This window comes from Odocoileus virginianus, unplaced genomic scaffold (assembly GCF_023699985.2).
Source record: "Odocoileus virginianus isolate 20LAN1187 ecotype Illinois unplaced genomic scaffold, Ovbor_1.2 Unplaced_Contig_86, whole genome shotgun sequence".
NCBI lineage: Eukaryota > Metazoa > Chordata > Mammalia > Artiodactyla > Cervidae > Odocoileus > Odocoileus virginianus.
The window spans coordinates 12,377-27,128 of record NW_027224403.1 but is presented as its reverse complement, the minus strand read 5'-3'; the positions used below and the strand labels follow the sequence as shown (position 1 = coordinate 27,128).

The 14,752-nt window shown below is 43.2% G+C and overlaps 1 pseudogene; it reads right to left on the bottom strand.

The window, feature by feature from the left end:
• Positions 1–7,148: 7,148 nt before the first annotated feature.
• Positions 7,149–13,691, bottom strand: LOC139034253 (NBPF family member NBPF6-like protein; annotated as a pseudogene).
• Between the last annotated feature and the right edge of the window lie 1,061 nt (positions 13,692–14,752).

Here is a 14,752-nt window from a genome sequence, read left to right as displayed (position 1 = left end):
AACTTTATCCTAGAATTGTTCTAAACCCTCAGCCTCCCAGGAAAAGGGACATGTGCTGAAGAGGTGATGAATGGTCTGTAGTGACATTGTTCTGACTTATTCCTCACCCAAGTCCTTGCCATTTTCTTCCAGCTGCTGATGACTCCAGTTATCTACAGGAGGGAGATGGGGAGGAAGAAGGATTAGGGCTTTTCAAGATTATCTGTGAATCTAGGCACTGATGTCCCCTGAACAGTTGTCATATTTGTAGGCTGGACAGCTGTGATTTCTGCAATCAAACTATCTGTTTGGAGTAAAAATCTGAGTTGGGTGAAATCTTGCTCTTTCTTTCAGATTTGGATTTTGATGTTACGTTTCTCATCAGTTGGGGAAATGTTTGTGACTATGTTTTGTTGAAATAAGACAGAACTTTTCATAATTTCAGCATTAGTTTTTACAGAAACAGAAAACAAAAACAAAAACAGGATTTTCTATCAGATTCTGTTGATACCCAACTAAGGCTGCAGTGAGAACTAAAGGGGAAAGAGGCCATGTGCCACCTGAATGCATTATATGGATAAACTGTGGCAGTCAGCTACAATCTGGAAAGAGAAAGCTGTGCTAGCAGATGAGAGGGGAAAGCCCTCTGAAATATACCATCTGCCCTGTGGTGTGGAACATAGGACTCCACCACCCCAAAACACTGCTGGCCCTGCTCAAAACTGCTGCATGTGGTTTAGCCAGATCCCTATCTCCTCCTCAGCATCAGTTTACTTTCCTTTCAACTCTTGTAGAGTAGATCTTTCACAGCTCTCAGGAGAGAGGTGCCTAGCTTTAAGCATGCACACTCAGAAACAGCCTGTTCTAGGAAAGAGAGGCTATTTTGAATGGAAATCTGGCTCCTAACTCCATGTCCTATCCCTTTTAAATAGGAGGGTGGTGTCAAGGGAACAGTCCTAGAATGTAAAACCAGGAGAGTCAGCAGACACCATCTGTACATTGTGATTTATAATGAGGAATGTATATTTATTTGGTCTTCATCTCTTATTTCTGATTCAGAATGCCCAAAAGCCTTGGAATTTCCTAAGCAATAGAAGATAGAGGTTATTCTGTTATGTTAATGAAGCAACATTTGGAAGCAAGTAAGGCTGGGGCTTGTTTCTGGGAAGGTCCATCTTGTGATTAAAGAGTTGGAACTTCCTGCCCCAGCCCCTGACCTATGGATGGGGAGAGAGGCTGGAGATTGAGTTCAATTGGCCAATGGTTTCATCAATCAGGCCAGTGTAATGAAATCTTAAAAGGGTCTTAGGTTTGTGAAAGTCTCCAAGTTGGTGACAACGTGGAGGTGTTGGGAGAGTGGCTCTCTCTGAGAGGGCATGGAAGCTCCACAACTTTTCCCAAGCCCTGCCTTGTGCATCTCATCCATTTGCTGTTCCTGAGTAATATCCTGTAGTTAGAATAGGAAAAAGGAGTCCAAAGTGGTGGTGGCTAAAAGACAAAGAAAGGAAAAAAGCCCTCAAAAATGGAACAAAAGAAAATCCGTGGAAGGGAGTGAGAACTTCAGGTGAAACAAACACGCCCCCTTCTTGGCTAGCCCAATTTGCATAGGGCAGGCTCAGGAGGGGAGGAGACAAAACTTATAAAAGGAGGAAGCCAAGACAGATTGAGGCCTCTCCTTTGGGGTTGACCCACCCTCATGCCTCTAGCATGTACTATTCTTTGCTTGCCAAATAAAACTGAGCTGTAACCAAGCTGTAACACTGTAACTGTAACACTGTTTGTAACACTGTTTCAAATCTTTTCTGTGGTGAGACAGAAGGAAGAAATTACACACTCCCCTGACATATCCTTTTATAATAAAAGGTAATGTAACAACGACTGGAAAAGGTCAGTTTTCATTCCAATCGCTAAGAAAGGCAATGCCAAAGAACACTCAAACTACCGCACAATTGCACTCATCTCACACACTAGTAAAGTAATGCTCAAAATTCTCCAAGCCAGGCTTCAGCAATACATGAACCATGAACTTCCAGATGTTCAAACTGGTTTTAGAAAAGACAGAGGAACCAGAGATCAAATTGCCAACATCTGCTGGATCATCGAAAAAGCAAGAGAGTTCCAGAAAAACATCTATTTCTGCTTTATTGACCGTATGCCAAAGGCTTTGACTGTGTGGATCACAATAAACTGTGGAAAATTCTGAAAGAGATGGGAATACCAGACCACCTGACCTGCCTCTTGAGAAACCTGTATGCAGGTAGGAAGCAACAGTTAGAACTGGACATGGACCAACAGGCTGGTTCCAAATAGGAAACGGAGTACGTCAAGGCTGTATATTGTCACCCTGCTTGTTTAACTTATATGTAGAGTACATCATGAGAAATGCTGGGCAGGAAGAAGCACAAGCTGGAATCAAGATTGCCAGGAGAAATAGCAATAACCTCAGATATGCAGATGACACCACCCTTATGGCAGAAAGTGAAGAGGAGCTAAAAAGCCTCTTGATGAAAGTGAAAGAGGAGAGTGAAAAAGTTGGCTTAAAACTCAACATTCAGAAAACTAAGATCATGGCATCCGGTCTCATCACTTCATGGCAAATAGATGGGGAGACAGTGGAAACAGTGACAGACTTTATTTTTCTGGGCTCCAAAATCATTGCAGATGGTGACTGCAGCCATGAAATTAAAAGACTCTTACTGCTTGGAAGGAAAGTTATGACCAACCTAGATAGCATATTAAAAAGCAGACACATTACTTTGCCAACAAAGGTCCATCTGGTCAAGGCTATGGTTTTCCAGTAGTCATGTATGGATGTGAGAGTTGGACTGTGAAGAAAGCTGAGCACTGAAAAATTGATGCTTTTGAACTGTGGTGTTGGAGAAGACTCTTGAGAGTCCCTTGGACTGCAAGGAGATCCAACCAGTCCATCCTGAAGGAGATCAGTCCTGGGTGTTCATTGGAAGGACTGATGCTGAAGCTGAAACTCCAATACTACACTTAGCAACTGAACTGAACTGAACTGAACTGAATGTAGTAAGTACAATGTTTCCCTGAGTTTGAGAAACAACTCTAGGAAATTATTATTGAGAAGGGGGTAGTGATAGCCTCTGATTTTTAGCCAGTCAGTCAGTAGTACTGGTAATATCCTGGGCTTTCAATTGCCCTCAGAAACAGGCAGAGTGTGAGGCTATACAGCAGTCTTGTAGGACTTAACACTTAACCTTTAACCTGTGGAGTGGGAAGTCTCCCTTACCACGTCGGAATAGGTCCCAGAAGCTATATACATTCAAGTACACTTCCTTTGCCCACGAGGAAACAGTAGGTCAAGAGATTAAGAAGTAACTAAAGCCACATGAGCTGTAAATTGAGAAACCTGAGCCTGGGATTCAGGCTTCAATAATAGGGTGAATTTTGTAACTAAATTGTGGGTTTCCTAGAGCTCATTCCTGAAGCCTGGAGTCTGGAGACCTGTAGAGGGAGCATCTTTCTAGACAGAGAAAACTATGAAAATTATGGATTGTGTAACAGTGTTGGTCTCCACATTTTTTGTTTTGGTAGTCAGATGTGGCAAGAAAAGAGCAATCTGAAAGTGGTCTCCGTGTGGGTTTTGACCGCTTATCTCTGGCCTATGACTCAGGTGATGTGGAAGGCCTTGCTTTTCTTCCCCTGATATCTGTGTTTTCATTGTACAGCTGGGCAGTGGATTCCAAGATCTGCCTGTAGAAGTAAGAAGTGCATCGTGTTCCAGGAAATAATTACTCTTTAGTCGAGTTACACACATTTGCTTCAGAGGATGCTCTCTGCAGTTCCATGTCCTGTGCTTCAGCCCCAGCCCAGAACAAAACCAGGGACTCAAGGGTGGGGACTTGAGTGTGATGGGGCAGAAGCTTAACTTTCACATGGCCCTTTATAAATGCCCAAACACACATACATATTATCACACCTAATGGCTGCAATTAGAAAGGGAGCCTTTCCCATTAAAAAAAAAAAAGGCTGCTGCTTTGGTGTGGGAAGGGACCAGGCCACTGTCCCAGCACAAGACAGTGGAATGATGACCACTGTGTGAGTGCAATCCAAGAGGAGGATGTCAGCACAAGAACCACCATGGGGCCCATGAAAATTAACCAAGATAGAAGGGAGGGCAGAGGGGAGACCCTCACTCTGCTGCAACCTGAGTTCTGCTGAATGACGATCGCAGAAGAGGAGAGGAGCACACAGTATACAGCAGTTCTGCACCTCATCTGCTGCAGCCATTCCCCCAGGACGTGGAATGAGGTAGAAGATGGAGAGTCTTTACCAGTAATGGAGTGGCCAGGGCCGTTCAGCAAGATCATTGACTTTCACCAATCTTCTGCCAACTTCCTCTTCTCATCAGAAAACACCAGGTAACCTCCTCTAAGAGCCCTTAGACTTTCAAACAAAGCGTGGCCCAGGGCTAAGCTCACTCCACAGGGTCCCCTCCTAGATAAGGATCTGGGAAGTCTAAGGTGGGTTGACACAAGGTGGGGAAGTATTGAAGTCCTCTTCAGAATAGGGCTTGTCTAGCACTGGGAAAGGAGTGGCCCCCTTTCCATTTGACTTTGTGAGTCCTAGTAAGAAATTCCTCTCTACTAAATACCTCTCTCACCTGATTTATGACTGAACATCTTCAAGAGATGGCAAAGACTTTCCTCTGTACCTAAGGGTGAATGGGAAGCAGCAAATGAAGATGTCTTTGTAAGGGAATGGACTGAGCAACAAAAGGCATGTTTATACCCATCACCAGCAAAAAGACAATACCTGACATGGTTTATATCACTATGAAAAACTCAGTTAACAGTGAGCAACTTAAGATAGTCTCTTTCTCCTGCCTGGAAGAGAATATAAAACATATTGTCCTCTAACAATCCAAACTTTTGTCTCCAAAGAAAAATCAGTCACGTAGGGAAAAGAAGATGAATGTTGAGGTCTTCATCTGTGTACACACACCCATAAGTCTGCTAACCCAGGGGGTCTTACTCATGGTGGAGTTTCAGTGGGTTTTTTGGAAAGGGACATGCTAGTGACATTGCTGCTAGTATCAGCCATTTCTCCAGTGGATATGCTGGTTGTTGGTTTAGATTAGAATCCTTCACTGAAACTAAACTCATAAACAAACAAAAATAACCCCACCACATCTTGTGTTGTACAAAGAAGGGGAACCCTGGTCATTTACACAAGGGTTGCCAGGATCAGTTTTCATTCCAATCCCAAAGAAAGGCAATGCCAAAGAACACTCAAACTACCGCACAATTGCACTCATCTCACACGCTAGTAAAGTAATGCTCAAAATTCTCCAAGCCAGGCTTCAGCAATACATGAACCGTGAACTTCTAGATGTTCAAGCTGGTTTTAGAAAAGACAGAGGAACCAGAGATCAAATTGCCAACATCCGCTGGATCATTGAAAAAGAAAGAGTTCCAGAAAAACATCTATTTCTGCTTTATTGACTATGCCAAAGGCTTTGTGTGGATCACAATAAATTGTGGAAAATTCTGAAAGAGATAGGAATACCAGACCACCTGACCTGCCTCTTGAGAAACCTGTATGCAGGTCAGGAAGCAACAGTTAGAACTGGACATGGACCAACAGGCTGGTTCCAAATAGGAAAAGGAGTATGTCAAGGCTGTATATTGTCACCCTGCTTGTTTAACTTATATGCAGAGTACATCATGAGAAACGCTGGGCAGGAAGAAGCACAAGCTGGAATCAGGATTGCTGGGAGAAATATCAATAACCTCAGATATGCAGATGACACCACCCTTATGGCAGAAAGTGAAGAGGAACTAAAGAGCCTCTTGATGAAAGTGAAAGAGGAGAGTGAAAAAGTTGGCTTAAAACTCAGCATTCAGAAAACTAAGATCATGGCATCCAGTCCCATCACTTCATGGCAAATAGATGGGGAAACAGTGGAAACAGTGTCAGACTTTATTTTTCTGGGCTCCAAAATCACTGCAGATGGTGATTGCAGCCATGAAATTAAAAGACGCTTACTCCTTGGAAGAAAAGTTATGACCAACCTAGACAGCATATTAAAAAGCAGAGATATTACTTTGCCAGCAAAGTTCTGTCTAGTCAAGGCTATGGTTTTTCCAGTAGTCATGTATGGATGTGAGAGTTGGATCATAAAGAAAGCTGAGCACTGAAGAATTGATGCTTTTGAACTGTGGTGCTGGAGAAGACTCTTGAGAGTCCCTTGGACTGCAAGGAGATCCAACCAGTCCATCCTAAAGGAGATCAGTCCTGGGTGTTCATTGGAAGGACTGATGTTGAAGCTGAAACTCCAATACTTTGGCCACCTGATGCGAAGAGCTGACTCATTTGAAAAGACCCTGCTGCTGGGAAAGATTGAATGAGGGCAGGAGGAAAAGGGGATGACAGAGTATGAAATGGTTGGATGGCATTGCCAACTCAATGGACATAAGTTTGAGTAAGCTCTGGGAGTTGGTGATGGACAGGGAGGGATGGCGTGCTGCAGCTCATGGGGTCTCAAAGAGTCAGACACGACTGAGCGACTGAACAGAACTGCCAAGATCAGTGCCTTGGCCTAGAGATACAACCTGACATTTTAATACTGAGATGGAACCTTAATGGGAGAGAAGCCACCCGGGGGAGGAAGGACACTGATACTTGAACACAGGAAGCATGATAAGTGGACTTTGAATATGGGCAGGACTGCTGACAGTCTTGGAAACTTGAAAATCCAAGACGTTGTCAGAAACTGTAATTAGCTAGAACATTTCAGGAAAGCTAAGATGCTTCATCTTAAATAATGAAGTTTATTAGACAGATTCTGTACATGTGCTGAAGGGTGGCAGAGAGTTTCTTATGACCCATTTACTCTCTGCAGTCTGGTTTACCAGGGGTTCCTCAGCTTGCATTTGCTGGAGAGGGACAGAGGAAGGGAGGTGAGGTGTGGACCAGGAAGAATGCAAATGAGCAGATCCACTAAGGATTGTTACTTGAAACTTGGTCCCAGAACTGAATTCAGCCTAATCACTTTTTCAAGGTTAGTTCTTAGGATGTGCCTGCAGAGATGATCTCAATCAGCCTAGACACAGATGGTGAGCAGGTAGAAGCTACCAGAGCTTTATTATTCAGTCTTCTGGTTGTTGGGGGTTATTCTCTCTGTATTGGGAATACTCACTGGCTCAGTCCACATCAGAGCTGGCGTCCTGCACATCACACACACAGGCATTGCTGCTGGGAGGCTTGTGGGAGTCATGCTGACTGGAATGCATCAGATATTTTTCATCTAGTGAGTCCTCTAGGACTTCATTCGCTTCTTCTTCCTGGATTCCCATGCTGAGCCTGAGTGGGGATGGAGAAGGAAGCAGACAAGACAGGAGATGAAAATAAGGCAACCTGAAACCACAGCCTGACAGCTGGTGCTCATCTGAAGCTCATGGAAGAGACACCAGAAACTAAAGGGGTCATTCTCTCACAGAGAATAAAAAAAAAAAAAAACCCAAACAATTTACTTCTGACTGATATTTCGGTGTGCCCACAGTTGGGGTAGGGGAGAGAGCAATATGTGTTCAGTGGACTGATCTCATAACATGGATGAAGAAGTAGACTCAATGTCTCCTCTAAAATATATTCTGACACATGGGACACAGAGAGACCTATAATACTGACATTGAAATGCTGTGAACAAATTTCATGCAACAGTATATGAAAGGGTCCATTGAATACTGTCTCCTGACAGAATAACCTCCTAGGGCTCTTGTAGCTTTTAGGTCTCTCTCTCTTTAAATATTTAATGATTGACTTTACCTTGTACTGCAAGGAGATCAAACCAGTCAATCTTAAAGGAAATCAGTCCTGAATATTCATTGGAAGGACTGATGCTGAAGCTGAAATTCCAATACTTTGGTCACCTGATGCAAAGAACTGACTCATTGGAAAAGACCCTGATGCTGGGAAAGATTGAAGGCAGGAGGAGAAGAGGACAACAGAGGATGAGATGGCTGGATGGCATCACCGACTCAATGGACATGAGTTTGAGCAAGCTCCAGGAGTTGGTGATGGACAGGGAGGCCTGGCGTGCTGCAGTCCATGGGGTCACAAAGAGTTGGACACGACTGAGCGACTGAACTGAACTGGACTATGAAACATATCCCAACATATATTAGAACAAATGTGCAGGAATATAAGGTAAGAATCTCACTTTGGTTTTTAACTAGGTTTTTAGAAAATAGAGACTAGGGTTCTCTGCTCAGTTTACATTTAGTTCAGAATGACTCTTAAGTAAACTTGAGGAATTACTAAGAAATGGCAACTAATACAAGAACTTTAATAAGAACAGATAACGTGGGTTAAAGGACACATCATTGTATGATGAATGAATGAAATAGGAACAATCAGCAGCTTCTGGATTCTCCTGGATCTGGGACCTTTGGCCTCTGGGTCTCTTGCTTCTGGACTCCTCTCTAGGTTTCACCACTCCATGATCAGCCCTTTCATCACTCAGAGTTACCTGGTTGCCAGTGACTCCTGTCCCTCTTCATCCTTCCTATCATGGTGATTTTCTGTGAACCAAAAATAGAAAAAGCTAGTGGGAAACTGAGCAGGTCCCATCTCATGCTTACAAATACAAGGGCCTATCTGACCAGAGACACAATACTCTATATGTTTGTTCAGAATGCTCTGGGAGAATTATTCCAGGAGGGCTCCGAAAGCTTGTGATGAAGGAGGCAGTTGTAATAATGTGGCCTCCAGCCCCGTGTATTCTCTACTGTACATGCCCCCAGCCAGTCTGTGGAGATCGTCATGGTCCCCGGAATACAAGGTGAACAGCAGGTGTTGTGTTAGCACCTTCTTTTAAAATTGTAACCCAAGTGAGTGATATTTTTACTGATTCCTGAAGCATTCACTTCAAAGACAGCTGTTTCAAAGAATCACAAGGAGAGCTAAAGGACTAGAAGAAGAGGCAGGCTGCCCCATCTCTGAAGTTTCTCTTCTTTCAAGAGACCCTGCTGGATTTAAATAGCTGGTGTTTGACCACTTGTTTTTCCTTACTGTGGGGCTTCTTAGGTAGCTCAGTGGTAAACAACCTGCCTGCCAATGTAGGAGATGTGGGTTTGATCCCTGGGTCAGGAAGATCCCCTAGAGGGGGAAATGACAACTCACCCCAGTATTCCTGCAAGGAAAATTCAGGGGACAGAAGATCCTGGCAGCCTATAGTCCATGGGCCCACAACTGAGCATGCACCACCTTTACCTTTCTGCACTTTAATTCCCTCTTCTGTTTTAAAGTCACCAATAAAGAGTGAATCTATGAAACCCTAGGCAGGGGGGAAGCCAGGTACAGAAGTGTTGGACAGGTACATCTGGGATTAATTGAAATGATGAAAAGAAAAACCAGTGTCTGTCAAGATGAAGAGCATTGTTTTGAATGACATGAACATAAACCATAGTAGTAAGGAGGCCCTTAAGAGTAATTAAAATTCTGAGTAATAATTGCATCACTCTGTGGGATTTCATAATTTTGTAATTATTGTACAAATATTTCTCATAAATATCCAACTAGAATGTGAGCTTTGTGAGGCTAATGACAGTGCCATATGACCCAACTTACAGTACACAGTACAACATACACGCCTGAGTAGGCAGTTAATATTTAGAACCATGTAATCTTAATGCTAAAGATTGACAGTCATCTAACCTATCTGATGCCTGAATTGCCTCACAAGTAAATGATCTTCTACAGATTGTCTTTTGAACTCTATTTCTTGTTGTTGTTCAGTCACTATATCCTGTCTGACTCTCTGCGACCTCATGGACTGTAACTCACCAGGCTCCTCTGTCCTCTACTAAGTTTGCTCAAATTCATGTCTGAGTCTCTATTCCTTAGAGTTGCTATAAAGTGTCAGAGGAGGTGAAGGCAGAGACTAGGGAGAAAGAGGATCTCCAGACCTAGGCTTCCTTCAATCAAGTATCTCTGCTTTAGTGACTCTTTCACATTTGAGCTGCTCAGATTTCACTTCAACCAAGGTTAAAAGATGTTTTGAATGCCACAATCTATTAATACCTTTTATTTGAAACTCTCCGAGGATGGGCAATGCTGGTCCTTTCAAATTAATAATTCATTTTCTAGGCATAGCTGCTCAATTATCTATCTAGTCAATGGCCCTACCAGCTAACACTCCTCATAGTCTGACACTTAGAAAAAAAATCAAATGTTCCAGAGAAACATTATTTTCAAGAAAGACACTTGAGAATGTTGGAAATTAGGAGTGTATTTTCCCAGCCATGGCCAAGTTTCAGGCTTGTCAAGAGCAGAGGTCCTCCCAGTCCCCTGCTGCCACTCCCCAGAGGCCTAGTCTTACAGAGGCCCAGGCCTGAGACAGGATAACCTGGGGCTGCCACCATCGGGAAGCTCCTCTCAGAAGCCAGGACTGTTTTGCCACCATGGATTCCTTGAGTCGGGACTGCATAGCTGACACAGTAGCAGGTTATTCACAGCTTACTTTCCAAATGTGATTTGCAGTTGTGTAGAAACACTTTGCCCTCGTATGTGCTCTACAATATAAACCAAATCTAGTATTAAAAAAAGATGACAATCACCACACCTATAAAAAAGTAAAAATAAGTATTATAATTAAGCAAATGTTTGTTCAGAGCTTCACATGTGTGTGAGATGGTTCTAACCACTGGTCATCATGCATTTAATCTTTATAACCCTCTGAAGTAAATACTGTTGGTGTTCCCATTTTACAGATGAGGTTGCTGAGGTAACTGAGATGCAGTAAAGTTGAGTTTATTTGCCCAAGGTCACAGCTAGAAGCTACATTACTAGTGTTCCAACCGAGGCATGTGACTCCATTTTATTCGTATATTACTTCAGGGAGAATTCAGAGACCTAACTAGTCCTCCATCAGTTCCCACAGCTTCGCAGGCTGTCTTTGTCTAGCTCTGTGCCTGCGTGTACATTTCTGCCCTTCTGTTCACTCTGTATTCTACTGCCCTAGGCTTCCCCACTTGACATACTTTCCCAAACAGCTTCCTCCTTACCCAAGCCGTGTAGCCAGTCTCCTCTTCTCTGCCAGCTTCCCCTCCTCAAAGGGCATTTCCTCCTCCAGCACAGATTCAATGAGGTCCTTGTACTCTTCACACTCTGGGGAAACAGAGACACTGTCTCAGGGGAAGCTGGCCCTGCTGCTGTGGTACCTTCAAGGGAGGAGGAGGGGCCACCCCAGGACAGATATCACCTGGGTACCAGGCTCCACGCAGGGAATCCCACATCTGATTCCTCAGCCTCCAAGCTACTAGCATTTGATTCTCCCCAAATTAGAGCTGGGGAGAGAGAACCTCATAGAGGGTAAAATAACTCAAGGTGATTCAACCGGAATGAAGCAAAGTCAGAATTCACATACTCTTGAGTTGTGATTCCAAATCTTGGGCCACTTTACCAAAGCATAGCCTCTTAAGGAAAATATGAACCTGGGCACAGAGTAGGAATTCCCTGTGTGTTTGGGAAGGCTCTGAGGACTGTAGGGCTGATAGTTTCCCCATGCTGAGTTTCAGTAATTCCCTTAATATTTTGAAGTTTTTAAAGTTTATCTGGATACTTCTGTGCAAAAGTGCACATGAAGAGAAAAAAAGCCTGAAAGACATATGGTCAAATGCTACAGGTATTGTGTTAGGTTGGAAGGAAGACTAATGCACTGTGTTAGCCAAGGCCCTATTCTAGCAGATTTTCGAGAATTATCATCCTGTAATCATCACCACTCCCTGAGGAGGTAGATACTACTCCTGTTACCATTAAAGATGAGGAAACTGAGGCACAGAGAAGATGAACAACATTGATTTGAACCCAGAAGTCTGGCATCAGGACACAGGCTCTTAATCTCTGCACTGTGCTATCTTTACATGAAGATGTTGGATGGTATCCTTCTTTCTCCAATTTCAAAGAAGCTGTATTATGATTACAATAAAAGATATAAAGAAAGAATCTCCTTACATTCCCATACCCCAATGCTTGTCATTTCACTTCTTTGATAAGTAGGCTTTAATTTAAACTTTTTTTCTTCATGTAAGACAACAAAATAGATGATTTATTGTAGACATTACTTTCAGCCACAACTGAGAAGAGAACTAGTCCATAGTATCACAGGTCCAGGGCAAAGAACCAAAAGGGACAGCTTTGATACGAGCAAGGTGGATCTCTCAAGGTGGTCGAGGCAATCAGAATGGTCCTAGATGTTCCAGATCCATTGAGACAAGTTCTAGATAGTAGGCATGCAGTCCAACAATTTGTACCAGCATCCCTGGCCTCTGGCTTCCCTTGTTTCTGCTTCTGTGGCTTCCACTGGTATACAAATTCACTTGGACCTCTGCCTCATCTTTTGTGCTTCAGCCTGCATATTTGCTTCTTCCTCCACTTCACTCACATGGTGCAGAATTTTCTCAAAAGATGGTGCTAAGGCCGAGAGCTAATTTTATTTTTTTAGTCCATGTCAGTAAGTTGGATAGAAAATTTTATCCCCCATAGGTTTATTGAAAAATAATCATAGAAAATTGAGAGCAAACAACTTCAGTGTCACTAAGAATCCTCCCCTTATATCCCTGTCCCTCTTGTGCTCTTGTTCCCTCATTCCTCAGTCATGACAGCTCCACTCGTCCTCTCAGTCTTGAACAGGCTTGAGATGCTCCAGTGGATTTTCAAATGTGAAGGCTGACTGTGGAGCATGAAGTGCTAGCTTCTTTACTGACCTGGCCCATTCCTGGGACTGGAGGTCTCCTCCACTTGGCCTCATTTTCATTTGGGCCGTGTGTCTCAAAGTCCAGATCCTGGACTTGCTTGCTTTCTACAAATTCATATTCAGGGAGAGACAGCAAAGGTGTTAAGGAGCCTCTGAGTTCCAGGAAGTATCCTCAATCTCACAAGAGTGTGAGGAATGTCTTTTTTGAACATATACGGGGAAAGGATCTTGCTCCAGACATCAGGACTTCCCTTGCTGTCTGCTATTAGTGGTCTCATCTCCAATTTATATGGTTCAGTTGGGAGCAGACAGCTTTAAGCTCCTTTAAGGTAGGCAGGGTATCCTATCACTTCATTCTGCCCTCAAGCAGCTAATACAGTGCTTTGCAAATGGATGAGCTGCAAAAGTTTGAATTAATCCTAAGACGTTTAAGCCAACAATGACATTATATTATGTTTATAGAATCTGATATTATATTATATGTTTATAGAATCTGAAATGTATTCCTGGGAGAGAAAAGAAAGTTTAGTGCCTGAATGAGAGCTTAACCTCTATTCCTCCTACACTCTCATGGCAAACTTTACTCCTTTGTGCCTCAGTGTCTCCATCCTCTGCAAAGTGGGGGTAAGCTACCTGTTTCTACCTTTCTAGGAATGTAGTAAGGATGAGATTATCTTGATGAAGGAGGGAAAAGAAAGTCTGGAGCTTGTTTAGTTTCTCTGGGAAAAGATGGACAATCTTTTATCACTATGGTGACTGTGACCCTGAGGACTTACTGTATTATTGTGACTAGTTGGCCAGGGAATAAACAGTAGCTTGGGACATGAGGAATTTCTCTGTGAGTTTCTGAAAGTCCTATTTCCTTTTTTCCAGCTGGGAGCTCAAGCACTGGTTGGTTTCCAGGATGCCCATTTCTGTCCTCAAACCAGAGAAAGTGGTGTGAGATACGGCCATGCTGAAGCTTAGGGTGGAAGAAGCGAGCCAGAACCTGGGGAAAAGAAACCCAAAGAAATAAGAAATTAGAGACAAGTGAATGGATTGTGGTGATGCATGTACAGCCTGGTAAATTACTGAAATCAATGAAGCAGACAATGATACTGGGTATTATAGTATGTAAATTATACCTTCATAAGTTTTCATTAAGTGAAGAAATGTCTTTTTAACAGGTTTGTAAAGAATATAGATATAATTTATTACTTACTTTTGGTCTAGACTTTGTCAGCATTCCTCAACTCTGAGAATCCTTAACCGTAAAAGTGAGGCACAAGAAGCCAAAGCTCAGAGGTCAGGCTCTGACAAGAGTGCCAGAGAGAGGACCCAGCGTGCCAGGTAACCATGTGGAGTTGCAATAACAGAACTGGAAGGTGGGGGTGTCATGTAATTTTGGGAGCTCCTGTCTTCCAGTAAACTAGGACATACTGATACTAAAGGCCACACTGATACTAAAGGCCACCTGGTCTGTTCTGAAGGTCGCCACTGACAGGGACATTCCCTCAGCAGCCACTCTCCATATTTGTGTACCCTTGTACTGATACCACAGAACTATCTCTTTCTAAAATTTAAGCCTGTTTTGTAATGTTTACTCTTGCAAGCATAGAAAACATGAAGGAATTGAGATTTTTCCAATTCTTTCATTGTTTAAGGACTGTCATGAAGATACTTTTTCTTGTAGAAAAATGGAAAACTTTTAGATAGTCTTGATGTTCTTTGTTTCTCTAGTTTTTTTCACACCATTTTAACATTGTAGGGGAAAAAAATCCTGAGTATAATACAGTGACTGTAATAAAGCCCGGCCGAGTGCAGCCCTTAGCACAGGCTGTTGCTGTGTGCCATTACCCCACACCCTGTTAGCAGCAGCAGTTACTGCGGGACCTTCAGGAGTTCTGCTTAGCCCTTGGTCGGTGCCACAGTGGGCCCTGTCCACAGGTGAGAAACTGTCAGTGAGCTTTCATCAGTGAGTAACTCAGCCAACAGTAGGTGGAGTAGTGGTCATCAGGTGGAAAGTGAGGTAAGAAGCGGATCCCAGCCTTCTCCCTGGGGCCCTCCAAC